The 12,792-nt window shown below is 37.7% G+C and overlaps 1 pseudogene; it reads right to left on the reverse strand.

Annotated features, from left to right (window-relative positions):
* Positions 1–232: 232 nt before the first annotated feature.
* Positions 233–2,678, reverse strand: LOC111882109 (uncharacterized mitochondrial protein ymf1-like; annotated as a pseudogene).
* Between the last annotated feature and the right edge of the window lie 10,114 nt (positions 2,679–12,792).

Here is a 12,792-nt window from a genome sequence, read left to right on the forward strand (position 1 = left end):
ACATATATTTGTAAAGATTTCAGCTATATAGATGTTTCTGTGCAACACGCGGGCATTCCCCTAGTGTATATATATATATATATATATATATATATATATATATATATATGTGTGTGTGTGTGTGTGTGTGTCCAATCCCCAGTGGTAATGGGACCAACCAAGATGTATGTCATCTAACCGAACCTCAGAGTCTTTTTACCCGATCTATGTGACTCTCTGGCCGCAATTATAGTTACTTAGGTGGTATCCCGAGATTGAAGAGATTAAATTACTCCAGTGAACACATATAACATATGTAGCAACCGGCTATTTTCGGGTCAATAAAAGTCAAACAAGTCAACCCAAAGTAAAACGAGTCAAACATAAGTAAAATATTTAAATAGTTAAAAATTAAATCATGAAGATTTACTTACTTTTGAGGTTTTCGGTTTTGGGAATCAAAACCACATGCTAACTGAAATCTTACCTTGGCCGAGAAAACCCTAGGCCGAAATCCCACTTAGACCGAAGACCCTAGTTCTCAGTTGAGGTTTTGTACCGAAATCAAGGTGATTACGGTGAGGATAAGCCGAAATCACCAAAAATTATCCGATGGCACTTTTTCCTAGGTGATAAATTACACATTTCAATGCAAACATCACGTCATCCTTACCCCCCCCCCCTTTTAGGTATTAGACCGAGATCACTTTCCCATTTCTCATTTTACATCTCAAACTCCCCTCACTTTTCTCTCAAAATTCATAAGAACTTCTTTTAATCTCCAAACTTTCCTAAGAACATCAACAAGATATTCCTAGGAACTTCATCACCTTACCCAGAAGGCTATTTTATATAGCTTGATTATTAAGAAACATTGATACAACTATATTCACGTGTTCTAACTTGAAGAACATTGCCTCTAACCTCATTATCCAGCCAAGAACACACACGATGTGAGTTCATGCCCTTACATTTTCCATGATTTTTCTATTTTTTTTTTGGGTGGGGAATACAAGTAAAACACGAGAAAAACATGTGTTAAAAACACAATATGTATCACATATTTTTACTACTGTCTGTGCAAAAATACTAAAATACATGAAATAGATTTATTTCCAAAGTTGTGAACATATACTTGCTAGGTTTTACAAAAATTACAAAGTTATGAAGTTTTCGTACAAACACACTACGCTTTCCTTACGAATTATATATATATATATATATATATATATATATATATATATATATATATATATATATATATATATATATATATATATATTTATATACACGAAACATACAATTGGATTTTAATAAATAAACTGTATTTAGCATGGTTATAATAACTCACAATTGGGTGTTAACAATACGTTTGGTTTACGAATACATAGATGTCTTCAAATGGTTTTACTTATATAAAACTACATTACACCATTTTCATGTACAACACAGTTTACTTTCTGGAAACATGCATTCAATTCGTTTTATAAAGATATAAAACTACATTACACTACTTCAGAGTACAACAATACTATTACATTTCCAGTCTTTGGGTATTTAAGACTACATTAAATTTAAAAGAAAATATTGAATTTTCTGAAAGAACACACTATCATTTCAAGGAACAAAAACATGTATTTCTCATACAAAATGCTTATGAACTCACTAACTTAAATGTTGACACTTTTCCAAAACCAGTTGTACTCTCAAGGAATCAGTAGACAGGTACCCACAGAGGTTTTGCGAAGACGGAGCTTAGCATTGTTACGTCTTATATTTTTGCCATATTTTTTTGGAGTCAAAAAAACAATGATTCGAAGTCAATGTATATATTAAATTATCAATACGATGTTTGTAATGCTTTGATGTCTATTATTCAATTGTTATGATATTGTACATGACGTTATCCGTCCCCAGACATTTCCGTTGTTTTATCGGTTCGGGGGTGTGACAACATAGATATGAATTGGTTAAATAGAAATTTGAAACAGATGTTTCCAATTTCCTCAAAATGAGAAGCTTTTTCTACATCCATATGATTTACTAAAGTAGATCAATATTTCCCATAAAATAAAAGAAGATCTTGGTCTATGGAATCCCAACAAGGTAACTACGTATGAACTCCAACATGTTTGATGCTTCTTCGTCCAAATACGATATACAAGTGGAACGTGTGCTATACATAAGTTATGCGAAAAACCACTTCTTTTTTCTGGTTCTGAAATAACTTGGGCGAATTTGGGATCTACCGGGAAAGCATGTATTTTTTTTATTTTCACCATTGGTTACTGGTTGATCCACTAGAATGGAATGAGATAAGAATATATGGATATCTTTGCTCTCCACTTACTCGTAACATGATTTCCCTTTATAGAAGACTTATTCTGGATGGCATCATTGACGATTCAAAGCTAGAAATATGGATAAGGGGGCAGGCCCACTTCATCCACCCTTGGGATCGATGAACAAATCCTACGTTCAGGATTGAGTGTGATGGTCCATCGGAACCAAAATTAGAATGTATGATTTCACTACCCGACAAACTTACCCAATACGCAAGGGAGGTGCTTTCCGCCGGAGTGACGAGTGCTCGACAAGCAAAACCAATCACGAAGGCCAGAGCGGTAGGGAAGTCCATTTTTACATAAATAGAATAGTGGGACTTCACCCAGAGTAAGACAACCACTCGAGAGACAAAATAAAAATAAAAAAAAAAAGAGGTCGCCCTCATTTGGAGGCAAAGAATATATAAATACATAATAAAACTTATGTGAAAGATAACCATAAACGCATGGCACCGTACAAGGAAACCCAGTGAATTCGAACTGGACATTATACGGAAATTGGATTTATTTTCCGTGTAGTTTGTAATTGGATGTAACTATTTAAATTTTTTCGAGAAGAAATCATTCTCTTACTAGATATCATCTTGTTCATCAATCTTAGAAGATTAAAGGTTGAATTATTGTAAGTTTTTGATTCCAAATATTTCCTTAAAGTATACGACAAGTTTTAAATCTTAATGAAGGGTTTTGAGCATTCTAACACTCCTATGGTGTATATGCAACCCTAGACACCTTGGATCTATGTTTTCTCTAATATACATGCAAATATGATTTTTCCAAGGTTCTCATCCTAACTAGCATATCATGGGGTACTTGTAACATAAAAAACTAGTAGAATGACATACCTTTTCTTGTGGTTGATTGCTTGGAGTTTTGAGAGACTAGCACCAATAATGTGGATGCCTCAAGTGGAATCACAAATCACCAAAACACCTTGGAAGACTTTGAGAGAGTATGAAGCACACTAGAAATCGGCCCACTCTTGTTCTCACACACACTAGTGCCATTTCATGTGCCAAAGACCTCTTTATATAGTATGGTGGATTAGGGTTACATCCATGTAAACCCTAATACCCATATGACCTTTCATTTCCATATGATCCATGGGTTAAAAACTCCATGGACTATCCATGCAAGCTTAGCCCATCCTAGATGAACATTGGCCCATTCTATATATATAAGAGTACATAATTAATTAGTTTCTTTTGATCACTAAATTAATTCCAAATTAATTATTGATCAATACTAATTAAATAATATGATTTCATACTAATATATTATAACTTATACTATATTAATAAATCATAAATATACTATTATCAAAATATTATCCATCCAAATTGTTTCGGTAAAGTGCAACCCAAATGGACCATGTCGGGTCAGGTCAAGTACATACCAAATATAGTTACGGAGTTAGACATCTTATCCAACAGTCTCCCACTTGGATAAGTCTGATAACTATAGTTGCAACTTTGACTTCAGGAACCGACCAGCAATCGTAGCTCTTAAAACTCTATTGAACTATGAAGTGCCATTTTAGATAAGTGATCATATAATCCTCTGTTCTAGATATCAACCAGACAAATATGTGGAACAATGTTGTACTTATTGTCAAGCAATTTGTTTCCCGATTTTCGATTTGTTTGACATAGGACTAAACTGAACACATCAATTTGGTTCTAACCGGGACCGACACATAGGTCAAAACAAAATCATTGAGGGGCCCAGATATCGCTTTTAATCCTCCAAGGACTAAAAGGAACAAATAAACTTTGACTCATATGCTTGTTCTACTACTTGTTGAATTATACACAAAGGCACGTTTAATAACATCAATTTACTGATGCATTTTCATACAATCAATGAACAAGCAACTCATAGGCAACAACTTATATCTCTAGGTTTGAAGACTTATATGATATTACCGTCTCACAATCACTCGAGATAAATTCCATGAAATGATACAACTGAGCGTGGGTTTAATCCAATACTCAGAACTTATGAGCACTCATGAATGTTGTAACAACTCTTGCTATGTCCAACACCTTAGACATCTACAAGCCCAATTCATGACAGTATTGATTCATACCTACTTCCAACATATGACTGACTGTGGAGGGTTTGAATAAAGTAATTATTCTGGAAGTCAAAACATGCAAAGTTGAAACAATATTAAACGATTGACACAAGATAGCAACACCTTACTTATAAATAAACAACAACTTTTATTTAATCATCAAATGTCAATTACATTTTACAAGTTTCAGAGCTATCTAATCTATAAAACTAATATCGTCCTTCAGCCTGATGCGCCTCGTTATTGTTGTCACAGAAAATCTCCATAGGCTCCTTTATAGCTGGTACAACTCCAAGGTCTTCGATGAAGTTCCTCAGCCATATCGCCTCTTTCGCCAAAACCCTCTGGCTGACTCATGTAAACATCCTCAGCCAACTTTCCATAAAGGAAAGCGGTTTTGACATCCATTTGCCATATTTCATAATCATGAAATGCAGCAATGGCTAGCATAAACGTAATGGATTTAATCTTCGCTACTGGTGAGAATGTTTCATCATAGTCAACTCCCTGAGTTTGAGTGAAGCCCTTCACAACCATTCGCACCTTATAAGTGTGCACTTTCCCATCCATGTCGGTCTTCTTCTTGAAGATCCATTTGCACCCGACTGTCTTACGACCTGGTACATTGTCAACCAAGTTCCAAACTTGATTGTCATACATGGACTGAATCTCGTTGTTCATAACCTCTTTCCATTTAGCAGACTCAGGACCTACCATGGCTTCCCTATAGCTGTTACGTTCATCCAAATTTACCAGCGTACTATCACTGATAAATGTATCACCTTTCGCAGTAATATTGAAACCATAGTAATGCTCAGGTGGATTCCTAACTCTAGTGGAACGCCTCAGAGGTACAGACACGTCAGTTGGTTCAACAGGAGTTTCCTACTCAAGTTTATTGCTAGGGTTTGATATTCCTTCACCACTTGACTCTTGAAGCTCTTCAAGGTCAATTTGCCTCCCACTGTTTCCTTGGCTTATAAATTCTCTCTCACGAAAGACCCCTTTCCTTGCCACAAAGACCACATTCTCATTGTATCTATAGATGAGGTAACCAAAGGGTTTATGTGGGTAGCCGATGAAAATACACCGCTCACTTTGAGGTTCAAGTTTTTCGTGAGCCTCAAGTCTCACAAAAGCCTCGCAACCCCAAATCTTGATGTGGTATAAATTGGGAACTTTCCCAATCCACATCTCGTGAGGTGTTTTGGCAAACTTCTTGGTAAGGACTAGATTAAGGATATGGACGACAGTTTCTAAGGCATACCCCCATAATGAGATTGGTAACAAAGCTCGACTCACCATGGAATGGACCATGTCCAACAAGGTTCGATTGCGCCTCTAAGCCACACCATTAAGTTGTGGTGTCCTAGGAGGTGTCAATTGTGAAACAATTCCACATTCCTTAATATAGTCAAGGGACTCTATACTAAGATACTCTCATCCTCAATCGGATCGGAGCATCTTAATGTTTCTGCCCAACTGATTCTCCACTTCCTGTTTAAACTCTTTCAACTTTTCAAAGGTTTCTCACTTATGCTTGATTAAGTAAACATAACCATATCTACTGTAATCATCAGTAAAAGTCACATAGAATTGGTTAGCACCCCTTATGGCGGCTCTGAAGGGTCCACACACATATGTGTGTATGAGGTCCAACAAACCATCACCCCTAGCACAAGTACCAGTGAAGGGTGACTTTGTCATTTTTCCAAGTAAACAAGATTCGCAACTATCATCTGACCTTAAGTCAAATGACTCCAAGACTCCATCCTATTGGAGTTGGCCTATGTGCTTCTTGTTGACATGTCCAAGACGACAATGCCACAAGGATGCTTTGTCAAAACTAGTGGAAGAATCAATATGCAACACATCATTTCCTAGGTTGTCTACAACCGACACAGTTTCATATACACCATCACAAGGTAATGCTTTAAAATAAAGAACACCATTATAGAAAGCATTAATACCACCACATTCATTATCAAATGAAAAGGTAAATCCTTGTTTGTTGTAACGCCCGTAGATCAGGGCTAGTCAATTTAGAGACGATAGGCGTCAAAAATGAATTTTTGATGAAATATTATTTAGAATGAATAATCTTAACTAAGTTATAGTATATGTTACAAGGTTTCCGTACATATAAAGAACGCCGAAATCTGAGTTATAACGAAGAAGTTATGACCTGTCGAAGTTTCGCGACAGAACCGGCACGACACAGCGCGACGTAAAAAGTGAATTTACGTTAGAGCAATATTTAGCCTTAGCAATCTAAATGAAAGTCGTAGAATACGTTAAACCATGAGCGTGCATAAAAAGAACGCCCAAATCTGACTTCGTATGAGGAAGTTATGATTTTTCAAAGTTTAGACTTAGCAGTATGCAGCCCGAATGCTCGATTTGAGACCGAGCGGTTTCTAGCTGAAACAATCTAAATGAGAATTGAAGATCTCATTAATTGTAGTAAAACGATAAAAAGATAGGCGAAAACGGACGTCGGATGAAGAAGTTATGATTTTATAACGGAGTTTTCCTGTCTCGGCCTACTAAAAATAAATAATTAAAATAAAGTCAAAATTAGCCGACGGAGTCTAAATGAAAGTTGTAGATCGTAGTCTCACCTACGCGTGGATATAAAGAACGTCGAAAACGGAGTTCGTATGAGGAAGATATGAATTTTTGAAGTTTATTTAATAAATTCGATATTTAATTTAAATAAAAATTGGCTGATATTATCCATGGGGGGAGTCAGCGACCTTATCGTCGTTACGCCCTGCGTAACCTGAGAGTACGCCCCGCGTAAATCGGCCTTCCAGACCCTATAAAAGGGAGTCGAGTGCAGCCGATTCATTTGCTAATTTCTTCCATTTTTCTTGCGTTTTTGCATCGATTTGCGTGCCAGAAATACCCCGAAGCCCCGGTATCATACTCGAGCCCCGAGGCGAGTCCCGAGATCCCGAAGATCCCGAGAAGTGCGGTTCCCAAGCCGAAGCTCTGCCCGCGAGAAGTTCGATTTTTGTAGAGATCTTCCAGATCTACCGGAGAATACTACTTCTGTGAGTCGTAGTGCTGTCCGATCATCTTCTAATCAAGTGAGTGTGTGGTTACTTTCTTCTAACGCATAATTATGAAGTATTTTATACGAAATACGTGTTATGTGTATAGTTTTGTTGTTATGTGTGTGAATGTATATTCACTTTCTTCTATCTCATAGATCTGATTTATTCTCTATGAAATACGTGTTATGTGGGTGTGCCTCATCTGTTATGTGGAATAGGTATTGAATGAGAATGTTATACAGGTTTCAAACTATGGATAAAAATATATATTTTTATCTACTAATATGTTAGGTAGAACATGGGGAGACAGTTGATGTGTGATAAACAGATGAGAGGCCCCGATGTTGTTGTTGTTGATCTAGTTATTCAGCGAGTATGGATTAGATCAAGAGGTTAGTTTAGATCCGTGAGTAGGGATCAAATCAAGAGGTCAGTTTAGATCCGTGAGTAGGGATCAGATTTAGAGGTTAGTTTTAGATCCGTGAGTATGGATCAGGTAAAGAGATAAACTTGCTATTAGTCCGGGAGTATGGATTAAGACTAAGTTAATTGTCCCTAGTCCGGGAGTATGGATTGGGCACAGTTATAGATCCGGGAGTATGGATCAGATATGGATTAAGATTAAGATAATTGTCCCTAGTCCGGGAGTATGGATTGGGCACAGTTATAGATCCGGGAGTATGGATCAGATCAGGATTAAGGTATAGTTAATTGTCCCTATTCCGGGAGTATGGATTGGGTACAATTATTGATCCGGGAGTATGGATCAGATCAGGAGGTAGTTTTAGATCCATGAGTATGGATCAGATAGTTTTAGATCCGTGGGTATGGATCGGGTAGTTTTAGATCCATGAGTAGGGATCAGGTAAAGAGGAAAAATATTAGATGCGAGAGTTTAGATCGTGTCATTGTGAGGATCAATGGGGTGGGTTAAGAGTTGTCTTTATATGGTGAAATTGTGCAGGTTTGAATGTTCTATATTTATAAATATATGATATAACATTGTGGGATGAAAACCCTATATGCTCACCAGGCTCCCAAGCCTGACCCACTCAGTTTTCTTTGTATCACAGGTATTAGTACGAAGACATATTTCACAGAGAGATTTAAAGGAGATATAAATCAATTGTGTAATTAAATGTAAGTTCTATTTATGCTTATATGTCTGTATCGGAACATAACATCCCGAGGTTTTATTATTAAATGAAAATAAATTCTCTTTGAGAAATGTTTTGATAAGTTATTATCATATTTTGTTTTGGGAACAAATTCCGCAACCGTTGTCTTTAAACGATTACTCTGATTTATAAAACAAAGCATAAACAAATCGGTCTTTTCTGGCCGTGAAAAATGGGGATGTCACAGTTGGTATCAGAGCATTAGTTTAAGCGAACTAGGAATTTGTAGGAAATTTCTAGACTTAAACTTAGAATGCTAAGTAATGATTGTGAGGAGTGTGTCTAAAATATGTTAGGTAGTACACCTAAATTGACACAAGCACTAGTTCATTTTAGGAATGATGCCTAAAATGCTTTTATGTGCTAAATGTTTTGTGTGATAGCTATATTGATGCTATTATTTGTTCGGATCTATGGTCTATTGCCGACCAGATCTGGAAACCTTATGTGTTTAGGATTCTAAGCGTACGTCTACGATATTAGAACTAGCATGTAAACATTTCGGAGTGATAAGGATGATTTGAATATCTATCGTGAATAAGGATCTAATTTCACCTTATTGGGTGTGTAGATCAAAAATGGTGAGAACAAGAAGTGGGGTTGGAAATGCTGATGAAAACAGGAATCAACCACCTGTGGTTGAGCAAGCACCTGTTGTAGCAGCAGCACCAGAGCCGATGACAATGGCTGGGGTGCAAGCGATGATACAGATGATGTTGGATCGCCAAATGGAGGAGACAAGGCGATTACTCCAACAGAATCGTGAGGAAGTGTCACTTCAAGTGGAAGAGCCTGAAGTGAATGGAGGGCATTCAGAGGGAGGTAACTACAGTGGGACGGTTGGACGAGCAGAACCCCCAGTAGTAGAAAGGAATGACCCAGAGAGGGAAAGAAACAGGGATGGGCGTATGTATAAAAATTTCTTGGGCGCCAAACCGCCAAGTCTTTCTGGAAGCCCAAAGCCTGTTGAGATTATGGACTGGATCTCCGAAATGGAGATGGTGTTTGAGAGTTGCGACTGTAGCAACAAACAGAAGACTGTCTTTTCAGTTAGACAACTAAAGACCGGAGTCTTGAGCTGGTGGAAGTTACTGGCAGATATGATGCCTCGAGGGGAAGCCCTGAAGATGTCTTGGGAATCATTCCTGGAGCAGTTAAAGATGCAGTACTGCTCAGAGATAGATCTGATTGATCTGAACAATGAATTCCAGAACATGAAGAAAGGTAAATTGAGCATTGATGATTATGCTACTACATTACCGAAAAGATGAAGTTATTTCCATACTTAGTGCCATCTGAACTCTCAAAAATTGAGAGGTTCGAAAATGGACTGCCTGCCGACTTTGGCCCAACGGTCAAGATGGCAACTACTTTGAAGACAGCAGTCCGAGCAGCTAAAAATGTGGAGACCCAGTTAAAGGAAAGGGGTCTGGAGAGAAACGAGGTGGGTGAGAAAAGAAAGATGGAAGGATCTTCAAGGTCCGATGAGAAGAGAAAATTTTCGAAGTATGATTCGAAGAAGCTCGAGGGAGGAGCACAATGGTGTGACAAGTGCAAAAGGAAGCACATTGGTGAATGATCTAAAGAAATGACCTGCTTTAAATGCGGGAAGACTGGTCATTACGCCAGCAAATGCCCAACCAAAAGAGAAGTCTGTTTTAAGTGTGGCGAAGAAGGGCACTTCAAGCAAAACTGCCCAAGAAGAGAAGAGGCTATAAGGCCAAATGCACCACCAAAACCAAAAGCATTCCACATGATCCTTGATGAAGCAGATGGCAATGCAAGGAAGCAGGAATGAGGATTTTATATCCAAAGATCAAGATATAAAGTAGCGATATGAAAAGTAACATGTGGTGTAGCCTATTAGAGGCATAGTATAGGGTGAACTTGAACTTTTGTGTAACCGTTTCAAGGAAATAATATAAACCCTAGTTTTGCTATCTGATGTGTTGATTGATTATGTGATTTTCTTGTATGGTGACTTGGTCGACTGTGGGACAATACTTGGGACGAGTATGAGTAGGTGTGAAAGGTAGTAGATGCATATACTACCGGAAGCACAGGACTCGCACTTGGATCAGGGAAAGTCGCAAGGTTACCAAGAAACTAGTGATTGATTCCATTTTATTCTGGTATGTCATTACCATTGTTTCGGTGATGACTAGTAAGATGGTTCTTGTTCCGACCCTAGTGGTCATGTTTAATTTGAGTTCGACTACGAGGAGTATGTTACGTGGTCTAGAGGACCAAGTTAGATGTAACATCTGACTTAAGTCAGAAGGTTGAAGTTAATGCGATTGATAGTGTCGCGCTCGTTGTTAAAAGAAGTTTGTAGGCAGAAATGCTACATGCTGAAATGTGATTATATCACATTAGAATATGAAGGAAGGTATATTCCATTTTGGAATTTAACTCTAAGAGACCTGAGTCTAAGCATTGCATCATTCGATGAGAGGTCAGTAGAGCACAACCCATCGGTCTGTTACAATAGATAAAGGAAAGTATTTATCCTGAGAAGACGAAGGAGTCCATAATAACGACTTATTTGGTAATTCGAGGGTTGCGATTGAAAGTACAACATAGTACGATAAGCAGATGCAAGATTGGGCATCGTCTACGGTCAAGAAAGCCATAGAGTTAAATACTCTTTCGAGGAAACATGGAATTTACGGTTAATACTTAGGATGAAGAGATAGCGTATGGAATCATTATACAAGTTCTATTTTCGTTGATGATTCCGGGACGTAATCATCCTAACGGGGAGATAATTGTAACGCCCGTAGATCAGGGCTAGTCAATTTAGAGACGATAGGCGTCAAAAATGAATTTTTGATGAAAGATTATTTAGAATGAATAATCTTAACTAAGTTATAGTATATGTTACAAGGTTTCCGTACATATAAAGAACGCCGAAATCCGAGTTATAACGAAGAAGTTATGACCTGTCGAAGTTTCGCGACAGAACCGGCACGACACAGCGCGACGTAAAAAGTGAATTTACGTTAGAGCAATATTTAGCCTTAGCAATCTAAATGAAAGTCGTAGAATACGTTAAACCATGAGCGTGCATAAAAAGAACGCCCAAATCTGACTTCGTATGAGGAAGTTATGATTTTTCGAAGTTTAGACTTAGCAGTATGCAGCCCGAATGCTCGATTTGAGACCGAGCGGTTTCTAGCTGAAACAATCTAAATGAGAATTGAATATCTCATTAATTGTAGTAAAATGATAAAAAGATAGGCGAAAACGGACGTCGGATGAAGAAGTTATGATTTTATAACGGAGTTTTCCTGTCTCGGCCTACTAAAAATAAATAATTAAAATAAAGTCAAAATTAGCCGACGGTGTCTAAATGAAAGTTGTAGATCGTAGTCTCACCTACGCGTGGATATAAAGAACGTCGAAAACGGAGTTCGTATGAGGAAGATATGAATTTTTGAAGTTTATTTAATAAATTCGATATTTAATTTAAATAAAAATTGGTTGATATTATCCATGGGGGGAGTCAGCGACCTTATCGTCGTTACGCCCTGCGTAACCTGAGAGTACGCCCCGCGTAAATTGGCCTTCCAGACCCTATAAAAGGGAGTCGAGTGCAGCCGATTCATTTGCTAATTTCTTCCATTTTTCTTGCGTTTTTGCATCGATTTGCGTGCCAGAAATACCCCGAAGCCCCGGTATCATACTCGAGCCCCGAGGCGAGTCCCGAGATCCCGAAGATCCCGAGAAGTGCGGTTCCCAAGCCGAAGCTCTGCCCGCGAGAAGTTCGATTTTTGTAGAGATCTTCCAGATCTACCGGAGAATACTACTTCTGTGAGTCGTAGTGCTGTCCGATCATCTTCTAATCAAGTGAGTGTGTGGTTACTTTCTTCTAACGCATAATTATGAAGTATTTTATACGAAATACGTGTTATGTGTATAGTTTTGTTGTTATGTGTGTGAATGTATATTCACTTTCTTCTATCTCATAGATCTGATTTATTCTCTATGAAATACGTGTTATGTGGGTGTGCCTCATCTGTTATGTGGAATAGGTATTGAATGAGAATGTTATACAGGTTTCAAACTATGGATAAAAATATATATTTTTATCTACTAATATGTTAGGTAGAACATGGGGAGACAGTTGATGTGTGATAAACAGATGAGAGGCC

This window comes from Lactuca sativa, chromosome 4 (genome assembly GCF_002870075.4).
Source record: "Lactuca sativa cultivar Salinas chromosome 4, Lsat_Salinas_v11, whole genome shotgun sequence".
Classification (NCBI taxonomy): domain Eukaryota; kingdom Viridiplantae; phylum Streptophyta; class Magnoliopsida; order Asterales; family Asteraceae; genus Lactuca; species Lactuca sativa.